The sequence below is a fragment of the Dermacentor albipictus genome, unplaced genomic scaffold, assembly GCF_038994185.2.
Source record: "Dermacentor albipictus isolate Rhodes 1998 colony unplaced genomic scaffold, USDA_Dalb.pri_finalv2 scaffold_27, whole genome shotgun sequence".
NCBI lineage: Eukaryota > Metazoa > Arthropoda > Arachnida > Ixodida > Ixodidae > Dermacentor > Dermacentor albipictus.
Window position 1 is genome coordinate 4103350 of NW_027225581.1, and position 23826 is coordinate 4127175.

General features: G+C 46.6%; 1 long non-coding RNA gene across 1 annotated transcript in view; it reads right to left on the minus strand.

The window, feature by feature from the left end:
• Positions 1-906: 906 nt before the first annotated feature.
• LOC139052583 (uncharacterized) overlaps positions 907-23826 on the minus strand; it is a 118794-nt gene continuing 95874 nt past the window's right edge. The window contains exon 3 of the long non-coding RNA XR_011509965.1: positions 907-1099. This is a non-coding gene — a long non-coding RNA (uncharacterized lncRNA). The remainder of the gene's footprint in view (positions 1100-23826) is intronic.

The window sequence follows — 23826 nt, forward strand, 5'->3', positions numbered from 1 at the left end:
GGTCGATGGCCCCGTCTGCTGTGTTGGCGTAGCAGCGTCCGCTGCAGCCGCCGGGGGGGCGGATGGCGTCACTGCCGCCTCACTGGGTGTGGGTCGGACAGCCGCCGGAGACCGTTGTGGCGCTGCCCCCTGACGCGCCACATCGGCAAAGGTGTGCTTTGGGAGGAGGGATACCCGCCTGCGTGCTTCTTTGAAACTTATGTGTTCTTTTACTTTGATCGTTACAATCTCTTTCTTCGAAGATGGGCACGACCACGAGTACGCGGCGTGCTCCCCATTACAGTTCACACAGTGGAGAGTGTTTTCACACGATTCAGCGGAGTGCTCATGAGCACTGCATTTGAACAGGTTTGGCGGCCGCGGCAGTTCGTTGAGCTGTGGCCAAATCGCTGGCATTTAAAACATCTCAGAGGGTTTGGGACATATGGTAACCCTATTGAAAATTTGCCCGATGCTGGGCATAGTGGAATCCATCATCCATCATCATGGTGGATTATGGTAGTGGGTGGCATGCTGGGTGACGGGTGGCATGGTGGGTGCTGGGCGACATGGTGGGGGACGGGTGGCACGGTGGGTGCTGGGCGGCATTGCGGTTGCTGGGCGTCATGGTGGTTGTTGGGCATGGTGGTTGCTGGGCACGGCGGATGCTGGGCACAGTGGGTGCTGGGCGGCACGCTGGGTGATTTGTGGCACGGTGGGCACTGGGTTGGTTACATCGTGGGCGGGGCACCTCAATGGCAAGTTGTGTGATGAATTGAAGGAGCAGCCATTGCTATTCGGAAGCTCATGACGGGCTATCTTTATGTGATGTTGAGTCTTGTGAAGTGTACAGTCTGTATATACATGTTGCCAAGATGCGGCTCTTTTCATGCCATAACGAATCAATCTGTAAAGCACCATACTATGTAGCATATCATCACACTTTATTGAAAAAGCATCACTGGACTTGTACTGTATTTACTTGTCCACTCGCTTGCCCTGGCGTCCTGCTTGAGTAAAAGAAAGCTCCAAAGGTGCTTCCGCAGGGAAGCAAGGTGGTTCTCCGGATGTGGTGCAGGTGGCATCATTGGATGGTCACTAATGTATTTCTCCAGGCAGTCTAAAAGGAGATTGCAATAAACATACAAGTAAATTGTTTTTCCAATGATTTCTAGCAATAAGTGAATGAAGGAAATCTGCTCTAATCACTTCAAAAAATGTTTCAGATAACAAAATGCAGCAAATGTCACACACAAAATGCTACCCAGGGCGCAAGCCAGCACAGGTTTATTTGCAGTGAAAATGCATACACATGCATCACATTGTTTTGCAGATTTACATGGAATTGTTGTATGCTTTTTGCCAAAGCCACGCCTCTTCTCATCTGGAGGTTGGCTTAACTGAAAAATTTAGACACATGGGAGCTGTACTCAAAGCCTTATGGGGTGGATATTTGGCTTCTGATTTTGCATAATTTGTCTGCTCTTCGACCACCCAAATTCCTGTCAAATTCGAAGAGCCACAATTTGGCTACACTGTCTCTAACGCATGCAGGAGAGCTGCAAGGTGCAAGCTGTCTGGTTTGTCCATTCTATCATTTGTTAGCTTTACTTGTTGCTCGTGCAGTTGGTGAGGAAGTCGTAACTTTAGCATTTGCCATATAGGCATAAAAGATTTCATGTAAAAGCTGTATAATGGCTGGCTTGCAAGCTTTATTTAGCTGCAAATGATGCCAACCAATGTTTTAAAGTGAAGCTTTTCTTGCCTCTTCTCCCAACATTATGGGCGCTGCAGCTGCTATGGTCTTGTCATGCGTGCCGTTGGATTTCTTGCAATATTACCAGATGGCGCTCAACTCTGCACATCCTGACCGGCACTGTTGCCCCAGCATTTCACCGTTAGTGTGTATTACACGTCCTGTGCTGGTTTTAATTTCTATGCGAGAAAAATGCAGATGCTGGGCTGTGATAGTGTCAACATTAGAATCGTCCTTAGTCTGAAGAGAGCGCTTTGAGCTGGAATCTCAACAGTGTGTTGGCCATGTATGTAGAAGGAGCCCATTAAGACGCGCCAGCAAGGCGTGCACTCGACGTCGAGAACACCCAGACTTGAAAGAAGTGTCACACAGAACAGGAGCGTCTTCGCTACGCAGTGAAATGTAGTGCAGACCGCGAACTTATGTATACATTGTATACATACAATTACAATACCTAAATGAAGTATGCACAGCCTCATAATGCAATTAAAGTTTAATATTTCTGCCATGATACGGTGCGCCATGTGAGGCAATGACAAAGCTCAATTCCCTCTCAGAGATTATGAACAATGACTCGCAACAACACCTCAAGCAAACACATCTCCCTGTGTGTTCTGTGGACTATGCAGTCAAACAGAAGTGGTGCATGCAAGGTAACGCTTAACATCAACTCGCCACTTTCGTATTGGACTAAATGCTGAAAAAACAAACTTGCTACTAACATCACCGTTAATTATTGTCAATCAAAGAAAACAATGTGTGCTTCGTATACATCGATTCTCACAGTGCATGGGATTGCCATTTTTTTTTCTACTTTTCAATCTCCATATTGCTACTTTGCTAAGCTAACCTACATCTTCAATGTAAAAAAAGCGTAAAGAAGCATCTTAACGTAATACAGAGCAATCTTTCATGCTCGTCTGTTTAAAAAAAAAACATATTTCTGTAGGAAATGAAATCTTCGGCAGAGTGTTGATGCGACTACAAGAGTGCCTGGTACTTTGATCCATAAAACAATTGAATCTTGGCAGCAGAATGCCAGTTACAGCCACACTGTACAGTCCTTTCTAATCCAGGCTGGCGGAAAGCGCTGGAATTCCACATGATGCCCAGCACCTTGGTTTTCTTGGCACCGACGAGAGGCATGAAAATTTTAGGATGCTTTGCGTAGAACAAGATCAGCTATGCAGATCAGAGCGTACATGCGACTAATGTACGAGGTGCTTTCTTTGTGTAGCAGTTCTTTCCTCATTCTTATGCTTAAATAAAATGAGATCACTGAAAGTATGCCGAAAGTGCTGATAGGCCATGTCTTAGAAACTTCAATAATCAGAACATCTAAAATCAAGAAAGCGGCTGACAGATGGAATAGCACACTGTGATATGAAGATTATAAACATGGGTGAGGTGCCTCAGAAAGGCTGGCCAACGTTTCGATACGAGCGATCTTCGTCAAAAGTGGCCTGGTCAGCCTTGGCATGTTAGTTTTAAAGGACTAGTAGGGTGACGTCACGTACAGTTGTTGTCAGTGGCAGCTGGTTGTAAAGGGAGAGACTTTAAAGAGAATGATCGCTGTCATCTGTAAGCATGGTTCCTAAGACGAGGGCACAAGACCGTGAGAATAGGAAGGCGGAGAGAAAAGAAACGAAAGAAAAGGAGAAAAAAAGAGATGACAAGAGGCAAAAAAAGAAAGACAAGAAAAAGAAGGACATGGGAGCGTGTTAAGGAAGTGAGCGGTTAGGGAGCATTCAGGAGTGTCATTGGCGGCATGTTTCTGCCGTTATAGAAGAACTGGTCAGGAGGTCAGTGTGCGAGTAACAAAAAAGACCCCAAAAGACATTAGTTGAAAGAATGACTTGAGAAGCGTAGCAGCAACGCGTCGGGTAATGTTGAAGAAATTAAGATGGCGACAAGGAGTCTAGGATGCAATGCATGTGGTTTCTCGTGTTGTTTTTTGTCGCGGAGCTCCAAAAGGAGATCACCGCTAGCGATATTTGATGCTTTATATCCAGGTCCAAATGCCTGCGTTAGAGTTTTTGAAAAAACAAAAGGTGAAATTGTTCGTGCTTGTTTTCCTTGTTTTTCAGAATGGATTACTTGGAATCGCGGGAAAGTTTCTTTTTGGCGTCCAAAAAATTCAATGATTTCTTCGGTGCGCCCCCTTTTCAGGGAGCGATCAGATAGTGGAGGGAAAGAACTAGCCATAAGTGGGAGTGTATTTTGCGGCAGTAGCGCCAGCCACCCACCATGGAGCCCAACAAGGGGACGCTGCAAGGCCTGTAAAACAGGGCCTACAAGCGCCAGCTGTACGCTACCGCTATAACCAAATATGATATAACCAAGGTTGGCTACTCACACAAGGTTAACCCTTGCTGACAGGAAGGTCGGAAGTAATAAAGAAATGAGAAGGAGACGGGAAAGGTGGAAAGTAAGGAAAAGACGAAGGTTGTAGGGAGAGAGAGACAGGAAAAGGCAACTATACCGATTTCCCCCGGGTGGGTCAGTCCGGGGGTGCCGTCTATGTGAAGCAGAGGCCAAAGGGGTGTGTTGCCTCCACCGGGGGGCCTTAAAGGTCCAAACACCGAGCGTCAGCTCAATCCCCAGGATCCCCCTTTCCCCGGACACGGCTAAGCCGCGCACGGCTACACGCGGGAGGGTCCAACCCTCGTGTGCTCGGGTACGTGGTGTCGCAACACACCAAACGCCTGCTTGCGCAGACACCCCTGCGGGGAATCTTTAGGTTATCGCTTTCTGATTCATGGTGGTTATTGTGACCTTGTCCCTCTTTCCACGCTCAAGAGAGCGCTTGTCCTTCGGCGTCAATGACACCGATCGATACAGGAAGTGGAAGATATTGGAGTCAGGAGGCTAATTTACATTGCCAGCAGTACCACAAGAAATGCTTTCACAAAGGAATTGCACCAAATTTGGGCATGATCGCAACATTGGCCGCCGAGCATAAACTGCTCGAGCGCTTCTGCCCTTGCATGCGGCCAACTGCAGGACCATAGGCCACATCTCTATGAGTATGTCACAGTCAGGTCAAGGAGCACTGATATCTTATGTGGCCCAGCTTGTTTACAAAAAGGAGAGTGCTGCCAAGCGCACGATGAGTTCTGAGCTGCGTACAGGCACATTATGGGGGAATATTCCCGGCATAACAATAGCGTAGTATTGTGGGGCTCAGGAAGCATGCCCAGGGTGGTCGATCAGCTGGACCAGAGCAGAAAACATCAAATAAGAGAGAACATCACAAAGTTGCAGTCTACTGATAAACAGCTCTTTTTTTTGCGGGCAACAAGGTCTGGCTCTCAGTAGTTATTGAAACAGTCGTCCTCTGGGCTGATGATGTGTGGTGTTTTATGGCGAAAGTGCCAGGTATGGCCAAAGAGCACCATGACAAGTAGTAATGTTAACAATGCACTGTGAATGGCGTGAACAATGAATTCCTCATGGTAGATGTGACACGGCTGTAACAGGGCCTAAAACCTGTCACTGTAAATGGCATAAAATATCATTCTATATTGAGTTACCCATCGTGATCAGCTGAAGCCATCTATCTGGGAAATCAGGAAAAGTTTTAGGCACGTCAGATTTGCGAAATAGGCAGCAGAAACTCCTGAAACGCGCCGCAAAGGCATGCCAACTGAGATGCATGCGCCCCTTTTGTGGTCAAAGCGAGCACATAGTGGACTTCATTGCTGTTAATATCATTTTTAAATGAGAGTAGCGCGTTATGAGCTGCGTGCCATAGAAAAATTCGAGTTCGCTGTCTTTCGATTTGCGAGTGAGCGAAAGTTTTTGTGTATACAGGCGTATGTATATGTGTTGGCATACGACTGAACAGCTTATTCAATCTCCCCGGCTCGGCCTTCAAAGGAGCGCAAGATGGAGCTGCCTGGTGTCTGGTCGCCTTTCCGTTGAGAGAAGCGACCAGTTTATCACCATTATCTTACCCCTCCACGTACTAAGCACTGTCAAACGCGGCCGAGACGCCTTACACCTAGCCGGGTTGTTGGCCGACTGCACACGTGCGATTCCGGAACTATGAGGCAAGAGCCATTCAGGTATCGTTCTACATTCAGTTGGGTAACATTCGATGGGTAACATTCAGTTACCCATCGCGATCAGCTAAAGGCATTTATCATGGACAAATGAAGGAAATTTTGAGGCACGTAGGACCCTCGGGGCTTTTCAGCGATAAGGTAGCCTCGTTGCCTGTGGGATTAGCTGACTGAGCTATGTGGAAGGCTCGGTAACCATAGTCGGAAGTTCGAATCCCGCTATCAGGTGGGTATTTTTCTTTCTTTCTTTTTTTTTACGATGGTGAGCTTGAAATTCACCTTCTCCAGTGCACAACATCTGCAGGCTTGGAGTGACGCCTGTCACAGGCAAAAGATGCCGAGAGCGAATGGGGCTATGCTAATCCAGGTACAACCAAATTAGGAAGGCCCACTAAGCTTCAACAAGGCACCCACACCAGAACAGGAATTGGCCTCTCTGGTGCAGTATTCGGCCACCCCTTCCCACATGGCTCCCTCAATTGCCCAGTGGCCCTCAGTACTCAGCAGCTGCGCAGCACGTGACCAAGGCAGCGGTCAGACCTGTAACACAGTAGAGGGTGTTAAGAATCTCTGGGTCCGGAGAAGTCGCCAATGAAAACTGACCCTTGCAACGTTTACCACCCCAACCCTCTCAAGTAAGGCTAGCTTAGCAGGACTCTTTCAGGAATTGTCAGACATTGTTTGGGATATCATCGGCCTTAGTGAGATCAGAACTGGCAAGGCTTATAAATTGCTGAATAATGGACATGCTATAGAGGTCTCCTAAATAAGAAGCAATAAGGGGCAGGATTCCTAATCCATAAGGACATAGAGGGCAACATTGACTTATTCTACAGCATTAAAGAGATGGCAGCTGTAGTCGTAATCACACATAAGAGGTATAGATTAAAGGTAGTACAAGTCTACGCTCCAACATCGAGTCACTGTGAAGAGGAAGTAGAACAGTTTGATGAAGATGTTGAATTAGCGATGAGAAAAGTGCAAACTCAATATACTGCAGTAATAGGCGACTTCAATGCAAAAGTGACGAAAAAGCAGGCTGGTGAACAAGCAATTGGCATTTACGAGATAAATTCTAAGAACGCTAGAGACGAGATGCTGGTAGAATTCACAGAAAGGAATAAGCTTCGAATAATGAACACCTTTTTACGGAAGCGTAGCAACAGAAAGCAGACCTGGAAAAGCCATAATGGTGAAACATGAAATAAAATTGACTTCATACTTTCGGCTGATCCCAGTATAGTGCAGGATGTTGAAGTGATAGGCAGGGTAAAGCGCAGTGATCATAGATTAGTGAAGGCTAGGATTCACCTCAATTTGAAGAGAGAAAGAGCAATGTGCAGAAGAAACAGGCCAACCTAGAGGCCGTAAGGGTAAAATCAGACAAATTCAGGCTAGAACTTGCAAACAAATATGCAGCCTTAGAACAGAGATATGAAACCGTAACTAGGTTGGCTTCAGAGGCAGCAATTGAAGTGGGAGGCAAGGCACCAAGACAAGCAGTACGCAAGCTCTCCCAAGTAACAAAGAAACGACAAAAAATGAAAGTGTTCAACTCAAGAGAAAAAATAGAATTCGTGGAACTGTCAAAACTGAACAAGGCGAAAATAAGTGATATTCGAAACTATAATGCCAGAAAGACTGAAAAAGCCATAAAAAATGGACGCTGCCTCAAATCATTAAGAAAACTTGGCATAGGACAAACTAAGATGCATGCACTTGAAGATAAGCAAGGTAATATCATCAGCAATCTCGAAGACATAGCAAAAGCAGCGAAAGGATTCTACACTGACCTGTACAGTACCCAGAGGAGTCAGGATACCTCAATTAGAAACAGCAATGAACAGGATATAGAAACTCCTCCTATAACTAGCGATGAGGTAAGAAGGGCCTTGCAAGACATGAAACAAGGAAGAGCGGCAGGAGAAGAGGGAATAACAGTCAATTTAATCAAAGGTGGAGGAGACATAATGCTTGGGAAACTGGCACCTCTTTATATGAAGGGTCTATCGACTACAATTGTCCCAGAAAACTGGAAGAATGCAAACATCATACTAATCTACAAGAAGGGAGACGGTAAGGAATTGAAAAATTATACGCTCATTAGCTTGCACCCAGTATTATGTAAAATATTTACCACAATAATCTCCAACAGAATAAGGGCAACACTGGACTTTAGTCAACCAAGGGAACAGGCTGGTTTCAGGAAGGGATCCTCTACAATGAATCACATCCATGTCATTATTCAGGTAATCAAGAAATCCGCAGAGTATAATAAGCCTCTCTATATGGCTTTCATAGATTACGAAAAGGCACTCGATTCAGTAGAGGTTACCAACAGTCATAGCGGCATTATGTAATCAAGGAGTACAGAGCGCTTACGCAAATACCTTGGAAAATATCGAAACAGGTTCTGCAGCTACCTTAATTCTACACAAAAAAAGCAAGAAGATACCTATAAAGAAAGCGGTCAGACAGGGAGACATAGCCTCTCCAATGCTATTCACTACGTGCTTGGAAGCAGTATTCAAGCTATTAAACTGGGAAGGCTTAGGAGTGAAGATCGACGGCGAATGTCTCGGCAACCTTCGGTTTCCCGACGACATTGTTCTATTCAGCACCAATGCAGACGAGTTACAACAAATGATTGATGACCTTAACAGAGAGAGTGTAAGACTGGGATTGAAGATTAATATGCAGAAGACAGTGATAAATGGCCGGGCAAAGGAACAAGAGTTCAGGATTGTTAGTTGGTCTCTAGAGCCTGTGAAGGAGTACGTTTACTTAGGTCAATTAATTACAGGGAACCCTGATCATGAGAAGGAAATTCACAGAAGAATAAGAATGGGTTGGATCACATACGGCAGACATTGCCAGCTCCTGACTGGAAGCTTACCATTATCTTTGAAAAGGAAGGTGTACAATCAGTGCATTTTACCAGGGCTGACATATGGGGCAGAGACTTGGAGACTGACAAAGAAGCTTGAAAACAAGGACCGGGCAAAGAGCGATGGAACGAAGATTGCTAGGCATAACGTTAGGAGACAGAGAACGGTTTGGATCAGAGAGCAACTGGGTATGGACGATACTCTAATTGACATCGAGAAAAAAACGGAGGTGGGCAGGTCATGTAATGCGCAGGTTAGATAACCATTGGACCATTAGGGTTACAGAGTGGGTACTGCAGGAGTTGAGGAGGACTTCGGGATGAAAACTTGGGAGTTTATTTACATTAGGTACAGTGAGCCGACCAAAAAATTAACAGCCATAGAAGTCATTACGGGCCGGCAGCAACTCGGACGCTGCGGCCCGTGGCAAGAAGCTCGAAAGAGATGAATCAAGGAATGCTCTCTGCTGCTCCTGGTCTGCGTCTTTTAAGCTCTTCGGTGTCTCGAAGACACGTCAGGTTCGGCCAATGGGCGAGCCCGCTCAGATGACGCCATTTTCGGCCAATCGGCGAGCCCGCACAAGTGTCGGCATTTTCGGCCAATGGTAGGCGCCCGTGCGATGGTGTCATACCCGGCGAAGAGAGTCGCCGCTGGGTCCCCAGTTGTCCGAGGGCGTACTTCTCCCTGCGGTCTTGCCTTGCTGACTTGCAATGCGCCGTCACAATAGCCAGGTGGGGGCGACGCTGCCAGGCCTTCGCGGTGCATTACAGCCGTCTTGCTTCGGGACTCACATTACCTGGAACAGCGCCAGGCTCTCGCTTCACTTTCGGGAAGAGCCAAGCAGTGAATAGCTCCACCTGCGGCACACGAAGTGGGGCCCGCCAACTTGTTTGCACGTGCGCGCCTCAGGAATGTCGTATCCCTGCTTCTGCGCTCCTTAATTAGCTGTGGTGCGATTCGATGTGGTCTGGTGAACTCGAAGTAGGTTCAGGAAACGGTCCCGTATCTAACAGTACCAAGAGAGAGAAGGGAAACGCAATCGAGGATGACAGAAGACTAGGTGGAGCAATGAAATTAGGAAATTCGCTGGTGCTAGTTGGAATCGGTTGGCGCAGGACAGAAGTAATTGGAGATCGTAGGGAGAGGCTTTTGTCCTGCAGTGGACATAAAACAGGCTCATGATGATGATGATATAGGTGACTAAAATAATGACACTGACTAACTCTTTGCGACACGGGATGTACAATTATACTTGCGATTTTGCGAGTTCCTGCTGACATCATCAACACTTGGGCCATTCGAGCTGCATTCGAATTTGCCGCTCTACCGGACGGTGCTGCCGTCTCATGACTGCCGCGCCATATGCTTTACCAAAACAAAGAACAAGATGGACACGTCGACATTCTATGGCTTCATCTTCTCTGCTTAGTTAAAACAAAAATTAAGGTAAAACTAAAGCTGTGGCCTTGATAGATAAGTGCTATAGATTAGTATACTACAGAATTATTTTTTATTGTACCACTGGTTAGGAAACGGCAGTCATGTTTACCATGGTGCGTCCGTTTGTGCACAATGTGTCACAATTGCACTGTTTAGGCGGCCATTGCTTCATCCTCCTGTAACTGCTGCGAATGTCGCTTTTCTGCTTTCCTGAGCCTTTTTTTCCTTTTATAGGCATCCAGAAACATGCCAGAACAAGACACAAATCTCCGAACTCGGCAGTAGACCAGCTTTTTGACGCCATCATGAGTGGAAATGTGTCAGACGCCGAGCTTTCTGACGAAGTCACTGATGTACAGGCAGTTCAAGCGGTAAGTGGCAAGAGGCGAAATTTTTTGTTAGCAGTTGCGTCAATTTGCCTTTACGTTTGCAGGAAACTGCATTGAATGAGGAACATGACCCCACAATGCATTCGGCAGACGACGAGGATGACCTCAGTGACAGTGATGAGACACCTGCGAAAAAAGTGAAACATGTCAAGTGGCTCTCCAAACCTTTCAATCCAGTGCAGACGCGCTGCACCTACCAGCCACTTGGCGGGTCAAGGCCAGAGGACCCGCTAAAGTATTTCATGAAGTATTTCAAACGAAGTGTTTGCGGACTTCACAAAGTACACAAATATTTATGCCTTTCAGAACACAGGAAACGAACTTTCATGTTCCGTGCAAGAGATGAAAGTGCCTTTTGGAGTTCTGATTTACACGGGAGTCCAGAAATTTTGACATGCCCGTGTGTATTGCCAAAGTGGTACCCGAATTACTGCAATTGCAGATGCACTGACGGTAAATAGATTTTTAACTGTGAAACGCATTGCACATAACTGGCCAGAATGAGCCAAGGGATGCATGCAGCTTGGACAGCATCTTGAAGGTAAAGCTGCTCCTTCATATTATTAGGTCGCGATGCCTTCAGCTTGAAGAGCTTGAACATAACGACATTGATGAGCAGACGGTGGCATTTACAGGAAGAGTCCCAACAAAACAGGTGGTGAAAAGTAAGCCAAAGACTGTCGGTGATGATGATATTTGATGTTTTATGGCGCACGGGTCAGTATGGCCAAAGAGCGCCATGTCCGTGGTAATGAGTTCGCAGTGTAATTCTGAGTTCTATGAAGATAGTGTCACGTGGCTGTAAGGGGGCCTTAAAGATGGTCGCTCTAAAATGCGTAAAATTTGTATAACAAGATTATGGCGATGAGGCTTGACGTGTACTATGAACATTAAGACGCATTTTTTTTTTAAAAAGAATGATACGACAGGTAAAAATATATCAGGTTATAAGATATCCTAGAGCACTGCTGCCTCCTTAGAGCCCTTGAAACACAAGGGCCTGGAGGCATGTGCTATGCAAAACAATTATCGCAGCCGCATCCTCTGGAGCGAGGATGTTCTACGAATTTAATGGGCTTATAACGTGCAGAACGACATCATTTGAGAAGTTGAGGACTGCCTTGCTGTTAAAAAGCGGTTCCTTACTGAGAAACATAGCCGGGTGTAGAGGGATGTAATAACGGTATGCAAGTGGAGAATGTTTCATTCAGATTCGGCTTTCTGACATTCCAAGACGACGTGAAGGACGGTCAGCCTCTCACCACATTGACCACAGGTTGGCGGTTCATTTTCGTAAGCAGAAAATTGTGGGTACCAAATGTGTGCCCTATTCTGAGGCGACAGAATAAGACATCTGTTCGCCGAGATTTTGCTGAAGATGGCCAAAACCTAACTGTGGCTTTATAACGTGCAGTTTATTATTTGTTTCTGCGTTCCACATGCGCTACCAGTGTTGTCGCAGTTTCCTTCTTAACAGAGGCCTCAGATCTGTGACAGGGACAGCAGCCGTAGGAAAAGTGGTTAGTGATGTGAGTAATGTGGAACATTACCCTCGATGCCCCTATGGCCAGGCACCCAGCATATTACTACATGTCTATGTGATAGATAAATATTGCATAAGAGCGAGTAAAGTTCAATGAAAACAGAATTTGTATGCCTTTGTAAAGAGTTCAGCGCTTTTACTTGGCTTAACGAGTCTGTAAATACCATTGCTCTGTCGACTTTTAATTTATATGTTTCACTGCAGACACTACGGCATAGGTTTCTGCAGTGAAGATACTCGTTAAGGGGTTCAATACATCAGATTTAGAAAAAGAGGGACCAACAACAGCATAAGATACACCAGAATGTGATCTTCATGCATCCGTGTAAAATTCGGAACAAAAGTATGACTTTTCCGAATGAATGACGTGAAATCGTGGGAAGTTGGGTTTTGCCGTCCAAAAAACTGAAATACATCTTCGGTTCGCCTACTTTTCTGAGGGCGATCTGGGAAGGGAGGGAACTAGCCATAGGCAGGTTGCGAACGTAGTTCCCGCGCCTACTAGGGCACCCCTCGCGGCGGCGAGCGCGGAACTGGCAGGATATGACCGGCCCGCTTGCGTTCGGAAAGCCTGCATGTGCACTGTTTCGCGCGTAGCTGTTGCCTTTTCTGAGCAATGCCGAAGTGCAACCCGAGCTGTTGAGTAGTGGGCTGCAACAGCACGTACACCAACTCACGAGGAACAAAGTTTTACAGGTTTCCAAGCCGACCGTATGAAGCAGAACGGCGTCAACACTGGATAGCGCTCGTCCGATGGCATAAGCTGTTTTATGTTCCGGCTTATGCCAAGTGCATTATAACGCTGAATTGTTTGCTTTTACAGCAATGATGACAGCAACGGGACACCTGCTGTTAGTGGCGTAGCTAGGTCGTCTGGCACCCGGGGCCCATAGGTCTTCTGTCCGCCCCCCTCCCCCGGGTTTATTCGAGGAAGGCGAGGATATCAACAATTTCCGTGTGTCTCCAGAAGTATATGACACCCCCTCCCTCCCCCGTTGCTACGCCACTGCCTGCAGTGCGTACAGGATATGCAGCAAACAAAGTAGTTTGTTCCCACACTGTACCGCAGTAAAGCTGTGGAACTCTTTCCCAATCCTCTCCCATTCAAACAGCGCTAGGGCTTGCTGAGAGATTGAGGAGGGGTTGCAGCCGGCTGTGCTGGCATACACCCTTCTGCGCCCACCATATCAATGAAGGGGCAGTTGAGATCACCAAATTTTTGACAACGTGGTTTATTGGAACCTCCTTTGCACGCACTGAAAAATCGCAACATAAAAGTATCGCACTTCCAGTAACTTGGGCGAAAATATTTTCCCAGCGTAGTCTAACACAACTGGTTAGTTCATCCCCTTTTTTTGTGTTTGGGGGAGCAACGTTAGAATACCTCTGGTAGGTCTTACGAGTCGTTCGTACGCCCCACGTTCTTGGATGAGATATTTTGGATTCGTATTTGCCGTCCTGTATGTACAGGCAAACTACCGCGGCGTCCTTGCACTTCCCTGCGATGCCAGCTCGGCAATCGCAGCTTCTCGCTAGGATTTGTCTGCTGTCGCCGATCTTCAAGAATCAATGTCGCCTATAATTTTACGCGTCCACACCGTAGATAAAGAAGTAACTTACGCTGAGCTTCACGCATCTCGCTGGTGCATTATTTTTCGTTTGCGGAATAAACCTAGCAGTCACTTCCGATCAGCGCGAGTTCAACACTTTCCTCACGTCGGAGCCGTGCGCCACTTCAAGTAGACGACTTCCTTTCTCTAAATTCTTTTCATGAAAACAGCTATGAAGATCTTGTAATTCCCGAAACCCGGATAAAATTAATATCAGCACGCTGTTTCGCGCCATTGCTACCGTTTGACAGGACGCCAAACACGCAGCGTGGGCTGCTGACGCCGTGAGTAATCCTACCACATTCGCGCAACTATTCGTCAGATGGCGCTAGGGGTCGAAAAGACGGGGCGCCGCCTAGCACTTGCAACGTGCCCATAGAATAATGTAATTTTCGGCAATAACGCCAGCCAACCACCGTGGAGCCCTACAAGGGGACGTTACAGGGACTGTAAAAGCAGGTCCTGCAAACACCAGCTGTATGTTATCACTATAACCAAATATGAGATAACCTAGGTTGGTTATTCACACAAGGTTAACCCTTGCTGCCTGGAAAAACTGAAAGTAAACAGAAGCTAGGAGAAGACAGGAAAGATGAAAGGTAAGAGAAAGACGAAGGCTGGAGGCAGAGAGAGACAGGAAAAGGCAACTACCGATTTCCCCCGGGTGGGTCAGTCCGGGGGTGCCATCTACGTGAAGCAGAGGCCAAAGAGGTGTGTTGCCTCCGCCCGGGGGCCTTAAAGGTCCGAACACCCGGCAGCGGCTCAACCCCCCAGGATCCCCCTTTTCCCAGACAGGGCTAAGCCGCGCATGGCTACACGCGGGAGGGTCCAACCCTCGTGTGGTCGGGTACGTGGTGTCGCAACACACCAAATGCCTGCTATAATGTAAGAACTATGTACAGCTTTCAAAAATTCAAACAGGGATTGATGTTTAAAGAGAGGTTCCATACCTATAATCATTTGAAGATGAAGTAGACTTTGTTGCCGGTGTGGTAATGGGAAATGCTTTTTCCTATTTGCGTCTAATTCCCTGCATTGCATCAGGATGTGAAGCACGGCAAGTGGCTCACCACGTTTATCACACGTGGGTGAGGTATGCGTGTGTACTATATGTGTGTCCTGTCCTGTATGTGTGTACTGTATGTGTGTGCAAAGTGCTACTTCCTTGCGGCAGTTCTTTGATACCGGCGACCAGTTGCCAAGATATGGCTTGATAACATGCAATTTATTTTCTGTTTGTTTATCCCACAACCGCTGCCAGTAAGCCGTGAGCGTTTTCCTTAGGGAGGGCTTAAGGTCCATTACAGTGACAGTCGTGGAAGAGTTGGAAGCGTTTGCGTGGACGGATGTGGCTAGCTGGTCAGGCAACACGTTTCCTTCAATCTCGCGGTGCCCTGGCACCAATCATACTACGATATGCTGCTTGGATGCATAGGTGGTGCATAATGCTGAATGGAGAGATACAATTATAGAATTTTGATATTTCTTGACTGTTTTCAATGCGTCTACGACGCTCAAATAGTCTGTGTATGTAATTACATTTGGGATATTCAATTCTTTAATGTGTTTAACGGCAGCCAATATCGCGTAGGCCTCTGCTGTGAAGGTACTTGTGCTCGGGTGCAGAACCCCGGTATCCGAAAAGGATGGACCGACTGCTGCGTAAGACACGCGAGAATAACACTTCGATGCACCTGTAAAAAATTCAGGAGAAGAGTATTTGTGCTGTAATTCGAGGAAGTACATTCGGATATGCGCGACAGGCACGCGCTTTGTAACAGCTACGAAAGATGTACTATCACAGTGTATATACGGCCCCCGCCCTGGCAGTTGCCACTGCCAGGGCGGGGGCCGTATAGTAGCAGGGGGCATAAGGTGGTATTCAAGCAGTGGAACCCTTGTTTCTTCAGCTATGTCTCTAACACGCAGTGAGAAAGGCGCTGCCACTGTGGGCCGGTTGCGGTAAAGTTGAGAACTGAACAAATCAGGTATAGTGGAATACGCAGGGTGCTCACTGTTTGCGTTCACTCTCAGAAAATACATAAAAGGCGAATATGTTCCTTGCAGATGAAGTGACCACTCATCTGATTCAACGTAAAGGCTTTCCACTGGGCTTGTGCTAATGGCCCCTATTGATAGGCGAATTCCTAAGTGGTGGACAGGGTCTAGCATCTTCAGAGCACTTGGAGTAGCCGACTGGTAAACTATGGCTCCCATAGTCTAATCGTGTGCGTTTGAGGCTTTTATACAAGTTCATGAGACATTTTCTATCACTGCCCCAGGTTGTGCGTGACAGCACCTTTAAGATATTCATTGTTTTCATACATTTCTGTTTAGGATACTTTATGTGCTGTATAAAGGTTAATTTCGCGTCTAAGATTATGCCTAAAAATTTATGTTCCCTATTTACAGGGAGACGCTCACCATTCAAAACAATTTCAGGATCAGGATGCAGGCCTCTTTTTCTAGAGAAACCGACACATGTGCTTTTTTGAGGGTTCAGTCTGAACCCGTTCTCATCAGCCCATTTGGAGACATTGTTAAGACTAAGCTGGACCTGTCGCTCACATATTGCGAGAGAATTTGACTGAAATCCTATCTGCACATCGTCAACATATGTTGAATAGAAGATGTTACGTGGTATGTGTAGACGGAAGAGAATTCATTTTTACTATAAAGAGCGTGCAGCTGAACACCCTGCCCTGCGGCACTGCAGTTTTCCTGTACAAGTTTTCGTGACAGAACGTTGCCAACTCGAACACGGTATGTGCGATTAGACAGATAATTTTCGATAACATTGAACATATTACCATGTATACCTAACTGTGAGAGGTCTCTCAATATCCCACACCGCCACATAGTATCATATGCTTTCTCCATATCTAGGAATACTGATATGAAAAACTGTTTATGAACAAAAGCTTCACGGATACGTGCCTCGATACGTATGAGATTGTCACTGGTGGATCGACCCTCCCGAAACCCGCACTGGTATGGGTCGAGCAATTTGTCTGATTCGAGGAAGTGTAGTAGGCGACAGTTAATGCTATAGGTCTTTAACTTGATACAGAGGAAGTATCCTTTCCGTGATTTAGAATTGGAATTATAATAGCCTCCTTCCAAACGGAGGGGATCTCGCCGGAAAACCATGTAACGTTGTAAAGGCAAAGGAGGGTTTTTTGTGTTTCGTAGGGTAGTTGTTTGAACATGTCATATATTACGCGGTTTGAACCTGAGGCGGATGTATTACAACAGTTTAGTGCTGCCTGCAGTTCTCCAATGCGGAATGGTTCGTTGTACGCCACACTATTAGCACATTTTCTTTGTAAGTTTTGCTGTTCTATTCGCGTTTTGTACTTTAGGAAGGTTTCAGAGTAATGCGAGGAGCTCGATATGTATTCAAAATGTGCACCAAGAAAGTTGGCTTGATCTTCCAGGCTTTCTCCGTGGCTGTTTACTAAAGGTAAGGAATACGTTTGTTGCCCGTTGACTTTCTTCACTCTATTCCAGACTTTTCTCTTATCTGTGTAAGAGTTGATGCTTGCTATAAACTTTGCCCAACTCTCTCGTCTTGCTTGTCGGTGCGTTCTCCTCGCCTGTGAATTGACATACTTGATGTTTTCCAGGTTTTCTGCTGTTGTCGAATCGCGACGCAGAGCCCGCGCTTTGTTCTGGTTCCTCCGCGCTTGCCTACATGCATCGTTCCACCAGGGAACACGCGGCTTAGAACCAGTGCCGCTCGCTTGAGTAATACACTTAGAGGCGGCATCAAGTATAAAAGCTGTAACATATGTAACAGCATCACCTATCATTATACCGGACATCTCAGTCAACGTCATGTGAGTAAGAGCTCGGTACCGTTCCCAATCAGCTGAGTCAACCTTCCACCGAGGGACCTGCGGGAGAAGTTGATCTTGTTCCGTCGTACTTAAGATTATTTGGAAGTGGTCACTGCCGTACGGGTTATTAAGCACACTCCATTTAATGTAAGGGAAAAGCGCCGGCGATAAAATGCTAAGATCTATGGCACAATATGACTTGTTAGCCAGGTTAAAATACGTGGGCTCCTTTGTATTCAAGAGACATGCTCCAGAAGAAAAAAGCAGCTGTTCAATGACGCGACCTCGCGCATCACAGGGTGAATCGCCCTACAATCTACTGTGTGTAGTAAAATCGCCAAGAATCAAATAGGGCTCCGGGAGCTCATCTATTAATGATTCTATGTCGCATCTGTAAAGGTGATAATGTGGTGGTATATAGATGGAGCAGATGGTTATGAGTTTATTTAAAAGTACGGCTTGAATGGCCACTGCCTCAAGGGCCGCTTGGAGCTTGAAATGCTGACATGCTATACTTCTGTCAGCAATGATGGCTACACGGCTAGATGATGCGACAACGTCTTCGCGGTCTCTTCGGAAAGTCACGTATTGTGGGAGGAAGTTGGTGTGCTTAGAAGTTTGAGTTTCTTGCACACACAGCACTTTAGGTTTAAACTTAGAGAGGATTTCTTGGACGTCATCTAGGTTTCTTAATAGTCCTCTAACATTCCACTGTATAATGTTCTGCAGTTGAAAAAAAAATTGTGCTGTGTGTCTTGAGAGAGAGGTGAAATACGTTACTTTACAGAGCCTTTGTTAGGCCCTGTAATTGGTGTTTGTTCTTTTCTGGAGCGGTAAAGAGAACCTTGCCGCTCCATCGACGCTACCTGCGCCGTTTGGCTTGGACTGGTGTCCATAGCCTCTTGCGAGGCACTGGACACCCGCTCCAGAGAGCGATGTGTGCGTTGCGTACACTTCATCTCAAGCGACGAAGTCTTCGTCGCTACCAGGCCGGAGGTGCCCTGGCTGCTACCGGAGCTTCAAGAGGCCACTGGTGTGGACACTTTGAGAGATGGCAGGGCAGCGTTGGCTACTCCCACCGTAGGGGCGGGTGGCGCAAGCCTCGGCACGCTAGGCGCGGTCCGGGCTGCCGCCAGAAGCCGTTGTGGTTCCGCCCCCCGTTGCACCACTTCAGCGAAAGATGTTTTCAATGTAAGTAACGAGGATACCCTTTGTCGTGCTTCACTGAATGTTATGTTCTACTTAAAGTTTAGAGTAACTATTTCCTTTTCTTTCTTCCAGGCTGGACAAGCTCTGGAGTATGCAGGGTGACTGTCGTCGCAGTTCGCACAATGCACCTCATCATTATTGCAGTCATCAGCTGAGTGACCGGTTGTACCACACTTTGCGCACATAAGCTGTCCTCGGCAGCTCTGGGATGCGTGAGCAAATCTCTGACATTTGAAGCAACGTCGCGGGTTCGGAAAGGGTCGAACATGAAGTTTTACATAGCCGGTTTCAAGAGACTCGGGTAAAGTAGTTGAACTGAAAGTGAGTATTAAATGCTTTGGTGTGATTTCATTGTCATTCCGTCCGACGTATTTTGATGCACTGCACATGGATTACGCCTTGGTCCTTCCATCCATCCAGGAGTTCTTCATTTAATGCCATTAGGTCTTCATCTGATACTACGCCTTTGACTGTGTTCATAGTTCGATGTGCGCTGACAGAAACACGGATGTTACCAAAAGCTACTAGATGTGCGAGTCTGTTGTACTGTTCCTTGTCTTTTAGTTCGAGGAGCAAATCCCCACTTGCCATTTTTGTTACCTTATAACCAGCTCCAATGGTCTCTTCTAGGCACTTGGCCACAAGGAATGGGGAAATTGCTCTAGCTTTTGTGGATGTTTGTTCACAGTGAAGGACGTGAAATTTCGGGAATGTTTTTGTTTCTGAGTAAGAAGAGCGAGGTTGCGTCGGTGCGGACCCTTTTCGAGGCACGATCGGGTGAAAACGGATTGGAGGACCCCATGGAAAAAAGTGAGTTGTTCGGTTACCCACCACAAAGCCCAACAAGGGAACGTGGCAGAACATGTAAACAAGTCTGCACAACGCCAGCAGTATGCCGTTACTATAACCCAATATGGTATAGCCAAGGTAGGACAGCCACACTAGGTTAACCCTTGCCGCCAGGAAAAGTCAAAATGAATGGAAAAGATGAGAAGACAGGAAAGATCAAAAGTGGAAGAGAAAGACGAAGATGAGGGTAGAGAGAGACAGGAAAAGGCAACTGCCGGTTTCCTCCAGGTGGGTCAGTCTGGAGGTGCCGTCTGTGTGAAGCAGAGGCCAAAGGGGTGTGTTGCCTCCGCCGGGGGGCCTTAAAGGTCCAAACTCCCAGCATCGGCTCAACCCCCAGGATCCCCCTTTCCCCAGACACGGCTAAGCCGCGCACGGCTACACGCGGGAGGGTACGACCCTCATGTGCTCGGGTACGTGGGGTCGCAACACGCCAAACGCCTGTTGACACAGACGCCCCTGCGGGGACACAAGTACATGCTCTAAACTCCCGGAACACATCATCATGATGATGATGATGATATGTTTTTTTTAATGGCGCAAGGGCCAGTTATGGCCAAAGAGCGCCATGACAAATGGTATTAAAGGATTTATTCTGAATGGCGTGGACAGCGAATTTATTATGGTAGGTGTGACATGGCTGTATAAGGGCCTAAAAACTTTTGCTCTAAATGACGTAAATATATAGCTAGTAAAATAATGACACTGACTAGTTATGGACGTGGACGACGGCAGTTGTGTTTTGATAAAAAACATACGAAAACGAGACAACAGTTACACTAAATCATCAAGACGGCCCTCGAATGCAAGGGCTGGTAATCACGTGTTAAAATTTCCTGGCCAAATTATTTTCAGAATGTCAGTTTCAGCTAAGAAATCAAAAACTATTTGCAGTTTAAAAAGTGGTTCATAACTAAGAAAAAATGCAGGGTGAAGTGGTATGTTTTCCCGATATGCAGAAGGGAAATACCTCTTCCTCTCTGTTTCTATTGCAGGGCACTGGATAACAACACGGAGGACTGTCAGGTTATCGCCGCACCTACTACAAGTAGGAGGATACCCGCCAGTCAAGAGGTAGGAGTGAGTACTGTAAGTGTGTCCTATTCTTAATCGGCAAAGAAATACTTCTTTGTACCGTGCTGTTTTGTCACTTATCCAATTCTGCAATCTTGGTTTTATAACATGTAACTTATTCAATGTTTGTGTATCCCACTCTGCTTGCCAATGTTTCCTCAATCTACGGCGCAGAAAGGGCTTTAGGTCTGTGGCAGCAATGGGGATATTTCCATCTGTGTCACTAAAACTCACTGACGTAGCGTTTTCGTCAGCAGCTACGTTGCCTTTTATACCTTTATGGCCAGGTACCCAGCATAGGATAATCGCTTGGTTGCACATATATGCGAAGCAGAACAAGCTATACAGCTCATTCGAAACGGGATAACTATGCTTTCGTAAGCTAATTAGGGCTCTCACGACACTTAATGAGTCTGTAAATACAACAGCCTTAGCGACATTTCTGCGCCTTATGTTTTTAATTGCCGAAAGTATAGCGTACGCTTCTGCTGTGAAGATACTAGTGTGTGGGTTTAGTGGCCCAGATGTTGAAAATGAGGGTCCGAGAGCTGCGTAAGCAACACCAGCATGAGACTTCGAAGCATCTGTGTAATATTCGTCACAGGAATACTTTTCTTTAAGTTCAAGAAAATGCGATTGTATGTGAGCTTCAGGTGCTTGTTTCGCTATTTCTAAGTGATGTCACATGTTATAGTCTGCCACTCCCAAGGCGGTGGAAGCCGTGTAGGAGCCATTAGGACATTGTGTAAGAGAGGAACCCCTGTGTTTTCTGAGAGTGCTTCCAACCGGAGGGACAGAGGAGGCCTAGTGGTCGGGCGGTTACGAAACAGCCTAGCAGTGGACAAGTCGCATATAGTGAAATGACAAGGATGTTTAACATCTGAGCTAACTTTCAGGGCGTAGGAGAAAGTTAAATATGTCTTTTGGTAGGGCAATGACCATTCGTTTGATTCGACGTAGAAGCTTTGGACAGGGCTAGTCCTAAAGGCGCATGTAGCAAGGCGGATACCTAAGTGGTGAATACGATCTAGCATTTTCAAAGCGCTAGGTGCGGCAGAATTATAGACTATTGCTCCGTAGTCAAGCCGTGTTAATATTATACTTTTGTAAAGTTTTAGAAGGCACTGTCTGTCGCTTCCCCAAGATGTACGTGATAAGAGCTTCAGCAGATTCATAGTCTTGAGGCACTTTGATTTCAGATACTTTAGATGTGGTGCAAAATTCGGCTTACTGTCTAAAATGATTCCTAGAAATGTGTTCATGGCTCACAGATAGCCACTCTTTATTTAAATCTATTGCGGGGTCCGCAAGTATACCTCTCTTGTTAGAAAACAGGACGCATGTACTTTTTTGTGGGTTTAGCTTGAAACCGTTTTTGTCCGCCCACATACATAATTTATTTATGGAAAGCTGCACTTGCCGCTCGCAGATACTTAGGTTACATGATTTGAAACCTATCTGGATGTCATCCACATATATGTGAGTAACATGTCATTGCAGCTATGTACACAGCTACATATATGTATGTACATGTATGTGCGCATATGTTATGCTGCCTCCCTGCAGAAACGGGGATTGTGGATACGTCAAGCTGTTGAAGGACAGCTTTTTATCTACAGTCCCTCCATCTGTAAATGTACAGGATGGCAAATAAACAATTTCATTTCATATACAGCATTAAACATAGTATTTGGTATGGCAGTCTAGGTCGAGTTCATTTTGACAACAAAAAGAGTGCAGCTTAGCACACCACCTTGGGGAACACCAGCCTCTTGCGTAAATGGACGAGACAGAACTTTACCAAGTCTAACACGGAACGTGCGATTGGAGAGGTAACTGAATCACGTTCAGCAAGTTGCCTCAAACTCCCATTTCAGACAGGTCACGGAGGATTCCATAGCGCTAGTTGTGTCGTATGCCTTTTGCATATCTAAAAATACTGATAGAAAAAATTGTTTGTGGGCAAAGGCATCTCGGATATTTGTCTCGATGCAGACAAGGTGATCTGTTGTGGATCTACCCTCCCTAAAACCGCATTGAAAGGGATCAATTACCTTGTTGTTTTCAAGAAAATGGATGAGGCAACGGTTAATCATTTTCTCAAATATTGGCATAGACAACTTGTCAGAGCTATAGGCCTATAACTGTTCGGTGAGGAAGGGTCCTTGCCCTCTTTGAGAATAGGGATTACGGTTGCTTCTTTCCAGGCTGTAACGTTTCGCCTACGACACGCGGTATAGTCGGCGCGGATGCAACGGATGCCGGGGCTTCGTTCAAAGCGGCGGACATTTTGGCCCGTTCAGCGCCGCCGCAATGCCTTCCCGCCAAGCGCGTCCAGGCATGTTTCAATGCCACGTGTCTTCGTGTGTGTGTGTGTGTGCATGTTGGTGCCCACGCTTGTCAAAGCGTGGCAGCCGGGGAGAGGAGCTCCCCAAGTGGAAGTGAGGAGGTCTGACTGACGCCGGCCCGGCGGATGCGTCACTACACTCGCCTCAACGTGTCTCTCAGCGTGTCCGTGCCCCGCCGTCACGTGACCTCATCCCGAGAAGTTCCTTTTTGCCCTGAACCCCGAGAGTATAAAAGCAGCTGCCCCCGGACGCCAAGAGAAGGGCTCCGATTTCTTCTGTCGAGTAACGTGCTCTCCCGTCTCTCCACTTCGGTCGACCTGACCGGCCTCTCTTTTGCGATGCTAGAATAAACAAGTTGTTCTGTTAGCAGTCGACTCATGCTTTGCCAGGACGTTCGGATGCTACCAGTTGTGCCCCAGGCCGCCAGGCCAACGCTACCCTTGGGGCTTGCGACCCAGATGCAACAACTCGTGCCAGTGGTGCGATTGCAACAAGGCAGAAGGAATGTAGCCGGCAGAGAACATGGAATTGAAGAGTGACAGTGGTGTATTTTGGGTTTCAGGGTGTAAGTGTCTGATCATCTCATACATTATTCTGACACTTCCTGCAGTGGACTTGTTGCAACAGTTCAGTGAGGCCTGGAACTCAGCCATACTAAATGGACGATTGTATGCTTCATTTGATATGCTTTTCCGACCCAAATGCAGCTGTTCTGCTAGTCGCTGGTATTTTAGGAATGTTTCTGTGTAATGAGATGTCCTGGAAATGTGCTCGAAATGTGCTCCTAGACAATCAGCTTGGTCCTCAATAGTGTCTGCTTGTGTGTTTACTAATGGTAGAG